The 15,104-nt window shown below is 41.2% G+C and overlaps 1 protein-coding gene across 2 annotated transcripts in view; it reads left to right on the top strand.

Moving 5' to 3' along the window:
- Positions 1-15,104, top strand: part of zc3h12b.L (zinc finger CCCH-type containing 12B L homeolog) — a 63,073-nt gene that overhangs the window by 5,346 nt on the left and 42,623 nt on the right. The window contains exons 2-3 of one of the 2 annotated variants that reach the window (XM_041572709.1): positions 5,110-5,183; positions 6,915-6,943. The exons of the other annotated variant lie outside the window; for it this stretch is intronic. The gene's annotated coding sequence lies outside the window, so the exon portion shown is untranslated. The remainder of the gene's footprint in view (positions 1-5,109; positions 5,184-6,914; positions 6,944-15,104) is intronic. 2 annotated transcript variants of the gene reach the window in all.

Here is a 15,104-nt window from a genome sequence, read left to right as displayed (position 1 = left end):
AAGTTGTTATCAGTGACAGTACTGTAAGGTCACATGAGGCAGCTGGAGGCTTATGCTTTGTCTCTGCTCTGCGCAGTTGTAATTAGGTTGTTATGACATGATCGTCTCTTTTATTCTTTGTTACTAACCTTGTGCATGGCTTTGTGTACCATTTGGCAAATTTACTGGCTGCATAGTTATTCCCTTTGCCTCATGGCAGGGCATGAGAACATAACCATCATATTTCTGTACCTGTGTGTGTACGCATTTCTATATTTGTGTAGTTTGAAATATTGAACCCCCTTATATGAAGTATAGGGAATAATGTACCCCTATAGTAAAATATACACCTATTAAAATTCAATAAGGCGTAAAGGCACCAGACCACAAACGAGTCATATAATACAAGTGATATCACTGAGCACTAATTATCACTGATGACATCACTAAGCACCATTTATAATGATATATTTGACAAGTTAGTGAGAGCTATTATTATAATAATATAAAAAGTTGTAGGGGTTTGTAGTTTGGAGCATATATTTGTACCATTACAAGTAATACACAATTACACAGTGTGACAGTCAGACATTCAGACCTTCCCTCATGCTCCCAAACTGGAAGAGCAGAATTTTCCAGCATCCAAATTGGGCAAGTAATTGATTATGTGGTAACTTGGCTAATTGTGTGTCAGTAGCAATGGTTATGGAACTGACTGTTATCGGGACCTACTTGTTATCCCCCAATGCAAAGCAGCAAAAATGGTAACATTCTGTGTAACGAGAGCCCCAATAATGGGCCTGGGTGACAACATAGACTTGTTAAAGGGATTGTGTCATGATTTTATGATGTCGTTTTTTTCTAAATTACACTGTTTATACTGCAAATATTCACACTTCAATATAAAATTTCATCTTTGAACCAGAAAGTTAATTTTTTTTTAGTTTTTGGTTACCTTCCCATTGTTCTGTTGTTAGGCTGCTGTGGAGGGAAGGGAGGGGTGATATCACTCCAACTTGCAGTACAGCAGTAAAGAGTGACTGAAGTTTATCAGAGCACAAGTCACGTGACTGGAGGCAGCTGGGAAAATGACAATATGTCTAGCTCAAAATTAAATATAAGAAAAATCTGCTCTTTTGAGAAATGGATTTCAATGCAGAATTCTGCTGGAGCAGCACTATTAACTATTGTGTTTTGAAAAAAAACATTTGTTCCAATGACAGAATCCCTTTAACATCAGTACTAGGCATAGGGAAAGGGTCAGGTTCCCCCATACAAGTGTCACACAAAGTTTTGATTTTGGTGGAGGCACACATTTTGTAGTGAACCCCTAGACAGCTTCTAGTGTGCTTGTAGTCAGAATAGTTTAGCAAGACAGATGTGGAACATCACGCGTAAACAAATAACCAGGGTCGGACTGAGTCGCCGGGCCCTGCTGGCCCAGACCTGCTCATAGCACCTCTCCCTTATCTCCTCTACTGGCCCCAATCGCCTTGCGTCTAGAAGGAAAAAGGGTACTAGCAGGGCAGGGGCAGTTGGAGGGGTGGATTGTGGCTGGGGTGAGGTTGTGTGTGTGTGAAATAGATCCCATACCTGCAAATGCAGCACTCTAGAAGAAGTGAAGAGCTAATCCAAGAAAGGCTTGAATGATCTATTGAACAAGCATAATATCCAAGTTTATTATGATATTAAGATCTACAGTTATTTAGTATATGTATGTGGTGCATGTGCACTGGGATTCATTTAAGGGTTGAACTTAACTATGTAACTATGCAAGATAAGCTGGGAGCTGGCCACAAACAGAAGATGATCGCATTGCAGCAGTAAGAAAATTGGATTCTCAATCATTTACTATACTTTATGACTGCAGCACCAAATTTAATGTACGGTGAAAGTGGTGTTTTCCAAAAAAAACCCAGAAAAAACATCTTTCTTTTTAGCCTTGGTATTACATACGTGAAAATATTTCTTTCATTGTATTACTCACTCATTCAAAAGAATTTGGAAGGACAATAAGCTTTGTTTTTCTTGCTATGAGTAATTCAGTAACTACCATGTGACAATGCAAAGATTCTAGTCCTTTCATATAAAGGTGGCTGTGGTGAATGGAATGGGAAGTAGTTGTGCTGGCATATACATTAGACAGGTTCAAGAAGACTGTATGATATCTAAACAAGTGCAGAATATAATGAGTTAATAATGTGCTGGGTTTGCTTTGCACTGGATCAATTTATTGAGAGTTTTGAAAGTCAGGGTTGATCAATTTTCTGCATTTTTAACTCAACTATGTTAATATGTATATTGGTTTTTATGTATGTAAATCACAGACATAGCCACACACCCACTGCTTTATACACTCCACTTAAAGGGCACCTGTTGAGAGTAACAGTAGTTTTTTTTTTTTTTAAATTGCCCCCTGCCAGTGCTAGGACACTCGCACCAGGAGGGAGCTCCCAGTGTGAGCGGCCATGTTGTGCAGATCGCATGCGCATAATGAGCTTCTGACGTCACATGCATGCGCATAATGAGCGAATGCAGCAACTTGCCCCAACATGGCTGCTCGAACCGGAGCTCCCTCCCAGTGCAGGTGTCCTAGCACTGGCGGGGGGCAATTTTTTTAAAAAAAATTTACTGCTACCTCCAAACCAGAGTGCGGGCTCTATTAGCCTGAACCTTTTGTTGGGGAAAATATTTTCGCCAACAGGTGCCATTTAAGTGTTACTCCACCTGATAAAACACTATAGATCAAGAGGGAATTCATATGACTCTTGCTATGCAAGGAGGACACAACAGAATAACCATTATTTTAACAATTATGTTAGATTGTATGGCTCTGATGAGGACCACAGTACAGTGGTCCTTGCCCAGGGGGTATCTATAGGTCTGCAGTATGATCTAGAGATCAGTCCGATTTGGCCCATTGTGTGTGGATCACCAAATCGGTTGGGATCCACTTGTTTGACAACCAAACCAGCAGATCTTAAGCCAAGTTATTATATTTTAAAAATATTTTCAACCCATAAAAAACAACTCCAGCCTTAACAGTCTTTCCTCACAGTTTAATTCTTCCATTCTTTTTACCAGTAAAGTCACTGCATCTGCACTCTCTCCAGCTCATTTATATCCTTATTAAGGACTGGAACTGCATACTCAAGGTGTGGCCTTACCAGGGATCTATAAAGGGGCAAATTATGTTTTCATGCCTTGAGCTAATGCCTTTTTATGCAAGACAGTACTTTGTGCTTTAGTAGCCACTGACTGCCTAGAATTACACAGCTTGTTATCCACAAAATTCCGAAATCAAACAAGCAAAGGGCCAAGGACAGACCCCTGCAGTACTCCACTAACAACACTGGTCCAATAAGAGAATGTTCCATTTATTACCACTGTTTGTGATCTATCCTTCAGGCAGTTCTGCATCCAAATACAAATTCTAGATAGATATAATCCACTGTCACTCCAATGTCTAGGCTTCTGCTCACATCCTCATAGAAGGCAATGAAATCTGGCAAGATCAGTTGTGCATAAAACCATTCTGTAACAAACTTTAAGTATTGTACTTTGAAATTCCCCCAAAAAAACATTACTAACAGGTCTATAATTCTCAGGCCCTTTTTGAATAAAGTCAACGCTATGAAAATTCGCCTGGCGTTATAGTGCGAAGCAACACTAGCGTCTGTCTCCTTTGCTAGTGAAGTGACGCCTCCCTGCGGGCGGTAACGCTAGAATATAGCGTTAGCCACTTCGCCCTTTAGAAAATCTGCCCCACGGCATCCTCCCTGGATCTGAACCCAGGTTATTTTGGCCCATGATCCCATTCACCCAGAAAACAGCCCTTGCTCCACGACCTCCAGGGGGTATAATTACAGGTAATACCTATATGTGTTACACTGTTGTAATGCTTGCAAGACTGTACCAAATCACTCCCCACTCTCTGTCTGTTTTCTTTTGTTGGTGCACCTGCAGCAAAACCTATTTCTTAAAAATTAATAGAATGTTTCCTAACCTATAATATATATATATATATATATATATATATATATATATATATATATATATATACAGCCATAATCTGCAAGGCCCCTCCTGTCTAATTCCTGAGATGAGACTGATTCACAGTCATGCTGTCACGCTCTCTGTCTCTGTAACCCAGTTGTGCTAAGTCACAGATTCCTGTCCTTTTACAAGTTCCGTGGGCAGGAAAGAGGGGGAAGCAGGCAGCACCAGGGTATTGTGATTCTGTGTCTGAGAACTGATTAACACAGAGAGCAGCTAAATTAGCAGAGAGGACCTAATCCTCTTGCAGCCCTTCCCTAATTAAATAAACTGAAGTAATGGGCTGCCTACAGAGATGTCTAGGAATAGTTAAACTTAGCGTTAGACCTGTTGTCTAGCAGCCATACTGCCAAAGAGGAAAGCATCACTTGACTTTAAAGGGGACATTAACCTTCCATTAAAATTTTGGTAGACTACTACTCCTAGATTACTCCTACATATTATCAAGGGGTTCAAGCATGCTGGGAGCTGTAGCCTAGCAACACCAGTGCTGGATTCCTACTGCTGTTCTCCAGGGCCAGCAGCAGACTTAAAGGGATAGTGCCAATTTCCAGGTTTTAAGAGTAACAGGTCCCTATGTCTATAAACTGCCTAGCGCTAATCATCTCATACGAAAGTGCCCTCACTTTTCTACTAACCTCCTGGCGGGCCCTGGTGCAGTTGCACCTCCTGCCCCTTGGTATTTATGCCACTGTTCCTAATAAAACCAGGGTGCATGTTTTGTAACATTAAAGATATATATCACTGTTTTCTAACTTGTAGGTTTTCTCACTTGTTGATTTATCTCCTATAACTATATTTATGGTAGTAAGCACGCCCCCTAGAAACTTTCACTTCCCATTTATTGTGAGAATCCTGCCTGCTTTCTGGCAACCTTCTGTAGTCAATCTAGCAAAAAAAATTTTCATGAACTTTTTCATTTTTAAAAATAAATGGTTTTGTTAAAGGACCAGTAACATAAAAAATTGTAAAAAAAATTCTTTAGTAAACAGAAAAAATACACCAAGACAAATTAAACGTTAAAATCGCAAAGCATTTATTAAGAAATAACTTACCAAAACTCCGCCCTTACAGGAGATAGCCAGGGAGGAGAAATCGAGCACCAAACGATGGATCGCTTTCTGAAGAGGAGCGCAAGCAGAGTTTCGGTAAGTTATTTCTTAATAAAGACTTTGCGATTTTAAAGTTTAATTTGTCTTGGTGGTTTTTTTTCGATGTATACTAACAAATTTTTTTAAAAAATGTTTTGATGTTACTGGTCCTTTAAGGATTTTAGGTTTCTTTAACTACACCTTGAAACATTATCAGAATTACCAATTTAACCCCTTTAACCAGTGAGTATGGCAGTATGCCTCGTTTTGTGACCCATACTAAAGATATATACATACTAGCTGCTCCATGTAGCTGGCTAGAAACCAATTACTATCTATTTCCACTCAGCTACAAGGAGCAAGCATTAGCAGGGCCGGAACTACAGTAGGGGTAGGCAGAATAGACACGTGCCTAAGGCGCAAAGCTGGGGGGGGGGGCGCCAGGCACGTACCTTTTCTGTGGCCTACCCCATGTCTGGTCCCCTCTCTCTATGCGCATATGTGCACAAGCGCAATATACGAAGAGAAAGCTGCGACCAAGTTGCCTAGGGCACCTGGCTGGCCTGGCCCGGCTCTGATCTTGCGTATAGTTTTATGGCACAAGTAGCTTTTTCAATGCTGCTACAAGTAGTGGTTTATGGGACATGCAAACGCTTTGCAACCCCTTCGGCTATGTTTGCTCTTGCTCTGCAACACACTGACCCTTTATATGAAAAAATATAAAATTTTGAAAGAACATTGTGACCTGATTTTATTTCATTGGGCCACCCATTATTTCTCATATTGCTTTACAAAGAAGCGATAGTTCCATTAAAGGCACCTAATCCCCTATCCCTGAACACCAATAGAGATAAAGGGATTTTTCACCTTTAAATGAACTTTTAATATGATGTAAAGAGTGATATTCTGAGATATTTTTTCAACTTTTTTTTAATTGGGGTTTTTGTGTTATTTAGCTTTTTATTCAGCATCTCTCCAGTCTGCAGTTTCAGAAATCTGATTGCTAGGGTCCAAATTACCATAGCAACCATGCAATGAAAGGGGGGGCTCTAGGCACGTACTTCCCCTCCCTCCTCGTTCGGTTCAGGCACTTCTATAACTTGCCAGCAGCTAAAAAAAATATATTTGCCAGCTGATACTGAACTACAACTCACAACAGCTGTGTAGGAGCTAATGGGGGTGATATAAGTTGCTAACGGAAAAACTGTTCACAAAACAAATAAATATTCACATTTTAAACTCTTTTGCCTTCGCAAAAACGTAACAAACATTTTCCAAACCCTTTGCCCCTCAAGTGAATTGTACTGAAATTCTTACTGAAAAGGTATTATGTTTGCTCCAAAAGTTTCTGCAATGCGCAATTAAGATTTGCAATGCAATAAAGGTTTAATGAAAAATATTACATTGCGACATGGGAATTTATATTATTATTTGTGCACAAATTTGTTCTGTTTGCGACTTTTGTTACATTTCCCCCTAAAGTTAAATGGCTACTTTATTAAAATTCAAGTTCAGTATTTTTTTTCACTTTTCAAGATTTATCTAATGGAAAGAATAAATAAATAAAAATCTTGCTACCGAAAATAAACTTGAAGTTTATGGAAAGTGTATTTTTAACAGTCAAGCACATTTACTTTTCAATAACATCACTAAGCTCCGATAATAGCCGATGACATCACTATGCACCATTTATAAGGATATAATTTACAGGATATTCATGGCTCTTGTGTATTATAAAGTTATTTGTAATTATAATTGCAACTGAAAGCAGTATTTGTTTCTCTTTAGGTTCAATGGTTGCAGAAGGTCTCCTGCAGGTTTGCTATTCATATGGTTTCTTTTAATTTCAGAAGTCAGAACCAACATGGCAGAGGGTAAATGACAGATGCTGATTTAATAAGTAATTCGTTTATAAATAACTTTAACAAACACTGAACATTTCAAATCAATGAATATTGGAAAACTTCTTAGAAATACAACCCCTTTCAAGGCCCAAACATGTGTTTGTGTAATATCAGCGGTGAAAGCCCATTGGCTCACAGTAATTTTGGATTGTTGTCGTCCTGCTGGATACCCTCTGTGATCATAAGATCTATTCTACCTGCAGCCATATGGAAAATGAACTGTCTATGGCAGGTTGGTATCACACAGGAATTGGAAAATCAATGCTCCTTTAGCTGGCCATAGATGTTCAGATTGTAATCCTTGTCCGATGAATGTTTGGGGAGCCATCGTACATTTTAAAGCAGCAATCTAAAATGAACCATTCAGATCTACAGACAATGTTCTGGCAATTTATTAACAGACAGCAATTGTACGAGTTTTTTTACCAGGAAATAGTAGAGTAGTAGTAGACAGTCAACCATGGATATTGTCTGATGTATTGTCTGGCAAAACATGCAAAGATATTATCTGACAGGAATTTTCTAACCTGTCCGATGAAACGATCGCTATGGGACGATTATTCCCATATGAAACTTTGTTTCGTATGACCTACATCTGTGCATCTATGACCAGCTTAAAGGTGAAGGAAAGCTACAAAAGCAGTTGATTGCCGATAGTTTGGCCACAATAGGGCAAGCTATAACACTATATTTATTCTGCAGAATGCTTTACCATACCTGAGTAAACAGCTCTAGAAGCTCCCTCCCTGTTTGTTTAGGATAGCATCTGCCATATTAGCTTGGTGTAACATCAATTCCGGCCTGAGTCTCTCCCTGCTCGCTCATGGCTCTGGGCTCAGATTACAGCATGGATGAGAGGAGGGAGGGGGGAAAAGGCAGGGGGAGAGGGAGAGAGGAGCAAACTGAGCATGCTCAAGCCTTAGCCCTGAAGGTTTATGCAGAAAACAGGAAGTCTGATACAGAAGCCCATGTATACGCAATAGAAGGAAAGAAATGCAGTGTTTCTTTTGACAAAGGACTCACAGGGTTTGCTGGTGTATTTATGTAGACCTTTCTGATAAAGCTTATTTAATTTTAGCCTTTCCTTCTCCTTTAAGCGATATTTGCCTCCTGGCAGAAATGTAATACCATAGACAGCATGGAAGGTCATTTTCCCTGAGGACAACACAGCAAACAAAACACCCATATGTCACTGGTCTTAATGAGACATTTGGGAATGATATTTTAATATTTATGTTCCATTTCCTGGTGTACAAGCACCACAAACAGAACTCCCATTAAACATTTAGTCTTCAGTCTCAGCCAGCCACATTTCTTTTCTACATGTGCTAGAGAGACAGAGCTCAACTCATACAGACAAAGCAATGAGTCACAGCTCGCCTCTCTCTGCAGCTTTCTAAACATTGCGCAGAGGGGTGAGTCACATCTGTTCCCCTTCCCTTCTGGATCCTGCAATAGGACACAAGTGGCTGGATGCAACTGTCACGTGACCATGGCATGATCACGGGCCAGCATTTGTCCACTGCACTGTATGTAAAGCCCTGAGGGCTAAATAAAGTCTTTCTTATATACCTCTACATTGTTTACTATGCTCTAGATGTACTATACAACAATGGGAGAATTTTCTTATACCCTGAAATGATGCACATACTAAGCTCAGTTGTAGGGGTTTTAGGGTAGCAGATAAAACACTGCCCTGGACCCCTCCCCGCAGAGGTAGAGGGGTTACTCAGGGGGGTCAAACATAGCTGTTGAGCTGCTACTATTGTAACGCAGCAAGAATTGTAGGGCCACAAGTTTAATAAGTCCAATTTAAGCTGGTCATAGATGTGCAGATATAGCCTTATGTCCTACCACTAAACATCCACATGAAATAAAGTAGTAAAGAGAACAAATCAAACAATGTTCTGGCCATTAATTCAAAGACAACAATCGTACAAAAGTTATGTCCAACAAATAGTAGTGACAGACAGGTAATACTTGCAGAGATATTATTGTTAGCCAAGAGAAGTCTTCTAACCTGTCCGATCGACTAAACTACTGATCGCCATGGCACGAACAATGTCGGAACGATCCGCACAGTCTGAAAATTGCACAAAATTAAGATTCATACAACTTAATCTATGACCAGCTGTACCCAGTTCCCAGTCGGGGTCCAGCCTAACTGCACTGTCTCTAACTCAAGCCCTAGCAATAAATTGGCACAAGCAGCCAGGGGTCTCATGGTGTTTACAATTTCCAAGACAAATGTCACATAGTATGAGTTATTGCATCACACCATTTTTTGGTTAAAGAAGAAGTAAAGCCTTAGGCTAAGGCCACACTAGGCGATAGACTCGTGGCGACTTTTCGCCGCGACTTTTAAGCCGCAATCGATGGGGAAACTTTTGCGCTGGCGTCTATGGGGAATCGCGAAAAATCGCCAGCGTAAAAACACACGCAGCGATCTTTTCTCTACTGTCGCTCGAAATTGCCTCGCTAGGCGATTTCGAGCAACAATAGAAAAAAGATCGCCGCGTGTGTTTTTACGCTGGTGATTCCCCATAGACGCCAGCGCAAAAGTTTCCCCAGCGATTGCGGCTTAAAAGTCGCGGCGAAAAGTCGCCGCCAGTCAAATCGCGGCGCTATCGCCTAGTGTGGCCCTAACGAAGGAAGTAGCTAGAAATGTTGAACATTATGTTTTGAGCTTCTGCACCAGCCCAAGGCAACCGCAGCCCTTTAGCAGTAAAGATCTGTGTCTCCAAAGGTGCCCCAGTAGCTCCCCATCTTTTTTTCTGCTGATTCACTGCACATGTTCTGTGCTGCTGTCACTTACTGAGCTTAGGGACCCACTCACAATATACAGTACACATTGAATAGAAATGTCACAATCTAAGGCTGATTAGTAATTAATACAGATAACCAGTGCCGGGCCAGAGTGCCCGGGCGCCCCAGGCAACTTGGCCAGCTGCGTCGCCCCCTTCACTGCGCTCGCAGACGTGAGCGTGCGCATGCGCGCTGGCTACAGCCTCACTGCGCACACCACCCTCCCGTCAGATAGGCGCATGCGCATATACGCACATGGAACATGACACGCCACCCTGCCATCAGTTAGGCGCATGCGCACACGGAACAGAATGCCAGACTGGACAGGGGTAGGCAGCAGTTAAAGGTACGTGCCCCCCCAAGCTTTGCGCCCTAGGCACGTGCCTACTCTGCCTACCCCTAGTTCCGGCCCTGCAGATAATTACTACATGGCAGCATAGAAACCAGTGCAATTAGCATCAGAATTTAATAATCAGACCTGTACCATCAGTTTATATTACAGACAAACCACATTTTCTGCTTGATAATTTGTGACGACCCCTAAGCTTAGCTTCTCAACAGCTGCTCAGAACCCACTGAGCATGTGAGTGTCACAGACACTTTCAAAGATGGTCACCCCCTGTGATAAGTTTGAAGTTCTGGATCATTGTTGCTATTGAGAAGCTGAAACTTTAGGCTGGTGCAATAAGTTCAGAATATAAAATATGGCATTTTAGCCATATTTATTTTTAGGGTTTAGTTCTCCTTTAAGTGGCAGCTGTACCAGGGAAGAGGAGAGGCATTGATTCACCCTACATTGTGTGTATGTCTGGCAAAAAAGTACATATGGCACCTGTTATCCAGAATGCTCCTGCACCTGGAGTTTTCCAGATAAAGGATCTTTGTGTAATTTGGATCTTTATAACTTATGTCTACTATAAAATCATTTAAATATTAAATAAACCCAACAAGCTGGTTTTGCCTCCGATTGAACCCGAAACATGTTTTGTTTACCACTGCATGGGATAAAAAGTTGTTTGCAGTAATACTGCTGGAGTTCCTCTTCCTTCTCCTATACTTGGATCTTTTGCAGCAGTTGCAGCACAGAGCAACTATTAAAGGGATCCTGTCATCGGAAAACATGTTTTTTTTTCAAAACGCATCAGTTATTGTGCTACTCCAGCAGAATTCTGCACTGAAATCCATTTCTCAAAAGAGCAAACAGATTTTTTTATATTCAATTTTGAAATCTGACATGGGGCTAGACATTTTGTCAATTTCCCAGCTGTCTTTGGTCATGTGACTTGTGCCTGCACTTTAGGAGAGAAATGCTTTCTGGCAGGCTGCTGTTTTTCCTTCTCAATGTAACTGAATGTGTCTCAATGAGACATGGGTTTTTACTATTGAGTGCTGTTCGAGGATCTACCAGGCAGCTGTTATCTTGTGTTAGGGAGCTGCTATCTGGTTACCTTTCCATTGTTCTTTTGTTTGGCTGCTGGGGGGAAAAGGGAGTTCCATTGAACTATTCAGTTAGGTGTTAGATGAAAATCACATAGGTGCGGTCTTCAGATCTGGTCACAATGGCACCATAACAGATAACAGTTTCAACTAATACCTACTTCAATAGTTTAATGTAACTACCATTGACCATTATGTTTTGTGGCAGTAACCCCTTTGAATAACTCCTTCCAAAACCACTTATCAGGATGAGTTGAGATGTAATGTAAGTTGCACATACCAGACAAGCAGGTGGTGGATTAGCAGCTGCTTTCTCTCTTGGCTAAAATCCCCAGCACAAACAGCCATCCTGGGTAAAGCTCAGTCACACCCTTTCCCTAACTGCTCATAAATTTCCCCATCCTAAATCTCACAGGATTTTCAGTTCAAAATCTCATGATGACATCACTGGAGTCACCAAGTAGGGATTTTTTTCTAAAGACACTAGTCAGCAGCACCCAGCCACCCCTCCCCCAAACAAGCTCAAACCGATACATTTCTGAGACAGAGGATTTATTTCTTTTTTTTTAATTTTTCTTATAATTCTTCAGGCAAACAGGTTTGGGGAGGCATACTTCATACTTCTGCACATGCGCTACTAGTGGGGTCGACGTAGTTGGCCGAGTTGCCTAGTAGCGCCCGGCCGACTTGGCCCAGCACTGCTCCAAGCCTTAATGAAAATCTGCCCATGAGGGTAATGGATCCCATACCTGTATAAAAATGTATATTTGTATTTATATAGTGCTGCTTGTGCATGAAGCACTGTACAGTTGGCAAAAGAAAATAGGTAAATATAGAATTCCGTTATTTTCCAAGCCCAAACAGTGTTTCTCAACAATCTCCCTCACTGTGCTATCTCCCCAGAGTGACAGGGCAAATCCTATATACCTGAAAGTGGTATATATCCAGTTTGCAGTCTGTGGCCACAAAGCAATTTAACTGGGCTCTGAGCACTGTACGGAACAACGTTGGAGCAGTAAAACTAGACACAGTGCAAATAACTTGGGAATGGCAATACATTATAAGTGTATACTGTTAAAGTTCATACCTGCATAAACTCAGTTTATTCCTTTTAAATGTCCTTATTCATTAAACAGATTACCACTATACAATTTTGATGTTAGTAGTCTGGGTTCCTATTTTGCTGTAAACTAAGGGGCAAATAATGCACACTTGTTTTCCCTAACAAGTCGATTACTCCAGCTGGAGGAAACAGCTATACACATAAGGGAGGAACTCCACGACGCGTTTGGTGTCGACACGTCGCCATGCGACGAAACACATCCGACACGTCGCATTAGTTTCGTTGTATGGCGACGTGTCAGAACCGAACGCAATGTGGAGTTCCTCCCTAAGGAATAAGTGGCCCAGCTCACTCATTATGCGCATGAGTGTATCTTAAGTTTGGTCAACCATCCTCCAATCCTAATGGTACATGCTCTACTAGTCCAAGCTCTGGTGGAGGAAACCAATTTTGTTTTAATGAGATAAGATCCTTCCTGATGCCAATATGGCACACACAGGCCTGAAACCTTGATGTAGTTATAGAAATCTTACATTGTTTGTAGCCTAATCTTTACAGATTCATCTGTGCCTGTTCAGTTGTTAATACTGTATCAATTTAATGCCAGCTATGACTTAAGTTGGCATTACATTTCCAGATTTGCTCTGGCAGTTTGGCCAACTTTGTCTGGAAATTATAACACATCATCCGACACGTTTGAAAGGTGAGCTGCCTGTGCACTAGTGATGTGTGGGTGGGTTCAGGCCAACTTCTGCACACTGTTTGCGGGTCATGCGCAGACGTGGGTTGAACTCTTCTTTCCACTCTCCCTGCCCATCGACCTTACTGTGCCCACTTCTGATTCCTGCAGTCACCTGCCCCATCCCTTTCATGACATCGGATATGGATGGTTCAGATGTGGGTCTATAAATAAAAGTGCTGGTAGTGTTCGGGTCAGGTGCAGGTTGGGAGTTGGCAGGTCAACCCACACTTCACTACTTTGCCCCATGTTGGCAAATTCATGATGAGGAAGGTGAAGAAGCGAAGAGGAGCCGCAGTATCACTTCACTTTCTGCAGCTCTGATTGTTTCAGCTGTCAGCCCAGATGGACAGAATAATAGAAAGTGGTCATTCATCATAGCTAGTGGGCGGACCTGTTGGATCGTATTGGGTCACTATATAGTCACTACATAGTCACCTTTGCTAAGAGTGATTCCAATCTAACTTGATGGGCTTCTCCTGGGCATCAGTACATGTGGATTTTCACATAAAAGGGCTCCAGTATCTATGCATTTTAACTTCTCCAGTACTTTTATTACTGCCTCAAGGCCTGCATATGGGCCAACTATATCAGAGAATATATATACATATACCCTAGCTTTTGTTGCTATTTGAAGAATATTTATTGTGATTGTGTGTGAAGAAGGGGTGTGTGTATATGGTATATATGTTATGACTCAAGGGATTCAAAAATGTTCAGAAAAGGGCTGCAAGTTACAAATCAGTCCGGCATTTCTAGGAACATATGTAGAACACTCAGACAAGGACTAAACTAAAGAATCTTTTAACCTAGTTCTATGGGTTTGGTGTCATCCCACGTTACTGGCTGGTGCATGACCAACTGATATACTATATATGTTATATAATCTTCATTAAACACAACTATCACAATGTCTTTGGTACAAAATATATTTGATTCAATAGCAAAGCCTGTTTATAGTTTATGTGCTAATAATGACACATATTCCTTTGGTGCTTGGAAAGAGAGGTTGTTTATTAATAACTCCCACTCTCTGGAAGCGTATGTTTGTAATTTACTCATCCACCAATCCTCCCCTCTTTCTAATAGTGTATTTCTGTCTCTTTTTCTTAAGGGCAAGTGTAACCTGTCTATTCTATTGGCAAATTGTGACTCTCCAGATGTTGTTGAAGGAACACCCATCTCTGGGATCTGTGAAGTGTAGACTTGTTGTACAGTCTGGAACAACAAGCCACAATTTAGTCCCCTCTGTCCTTCTTTCTTAATCATGTTCACATCTGTTCACATCTTGAAGAGGACTAAAGCTGGCCATAGACGCACAGATCTTATCGTATGATTCGAGGATTCGTGCGATTTTCGGATTGTGTGTGGTGAGTGCCGACATCTTTCGTCTGGCAAAGATCGGTCGTTTGGTCGATCGGACAGGTTTGATTTTGACACGACCGATCCTGCCGGACGTTCTGATTACCCCCGATATAGCCATGCTCGTTAATGGCATATCGGGGAAAGATTCGCTTGTTTGGCGATGTCGCCAAATGAGCGGATGTTTGCGTTTATGGCCACCTTACGGGATACTTCCTACGCATAACACCCTTCCTCCAGCTTTATGTGCTTAGTCTTCTGTGTACAAGTCTAATATTGTCCACTGACTCGCCCACTCTTCGATCATCCCAATATATAAATACAGTTCTGCATATTATTCTTAATACAGTTCTGCAGTCAAAATATCTTGTTGACTGTAGACCACATTGGGCTGTGGTTGCAGTCAGTGGACTGGAAAGGCCCCCCTGTGATGTTTGTCGTCTGCTCCATGACTTGGGACAGAAAACTGGGCAAAGATCTGCTTGTTTCGGCACAAGATAGGATTTAATTGTCTTTAGTCTGGTCAAAATTAGGGATTAAGATTATGGCAAATCCATGCTCTCTGTGTATAACAAAGTTTTATGAATAATCAAAAATAAGCAAAGGCCAGTTTTATTACATGTTTTAACATGTGTATAAAGCTTATTTCAGTCATTGAAATAAAAATG

The sequence above is a fragment of the Xenopus laevis genome, chromosome 8L, assembly GCF_017654675.1.
Source record: "Xenopus laevis strain J_2021 chromosome 8L, Xenopus_laevis_v10.1, whole genome shotgun sequence".
Taxonomy (NCBI): Eukaryota; Metazoa; Chordata; class Amphibia; order Anura; family Pipidae; genus Xenopus; species Xenopus laevis.
This window is presented reverse-complemented; position numbering and strand designations above follow the sequence as displayed.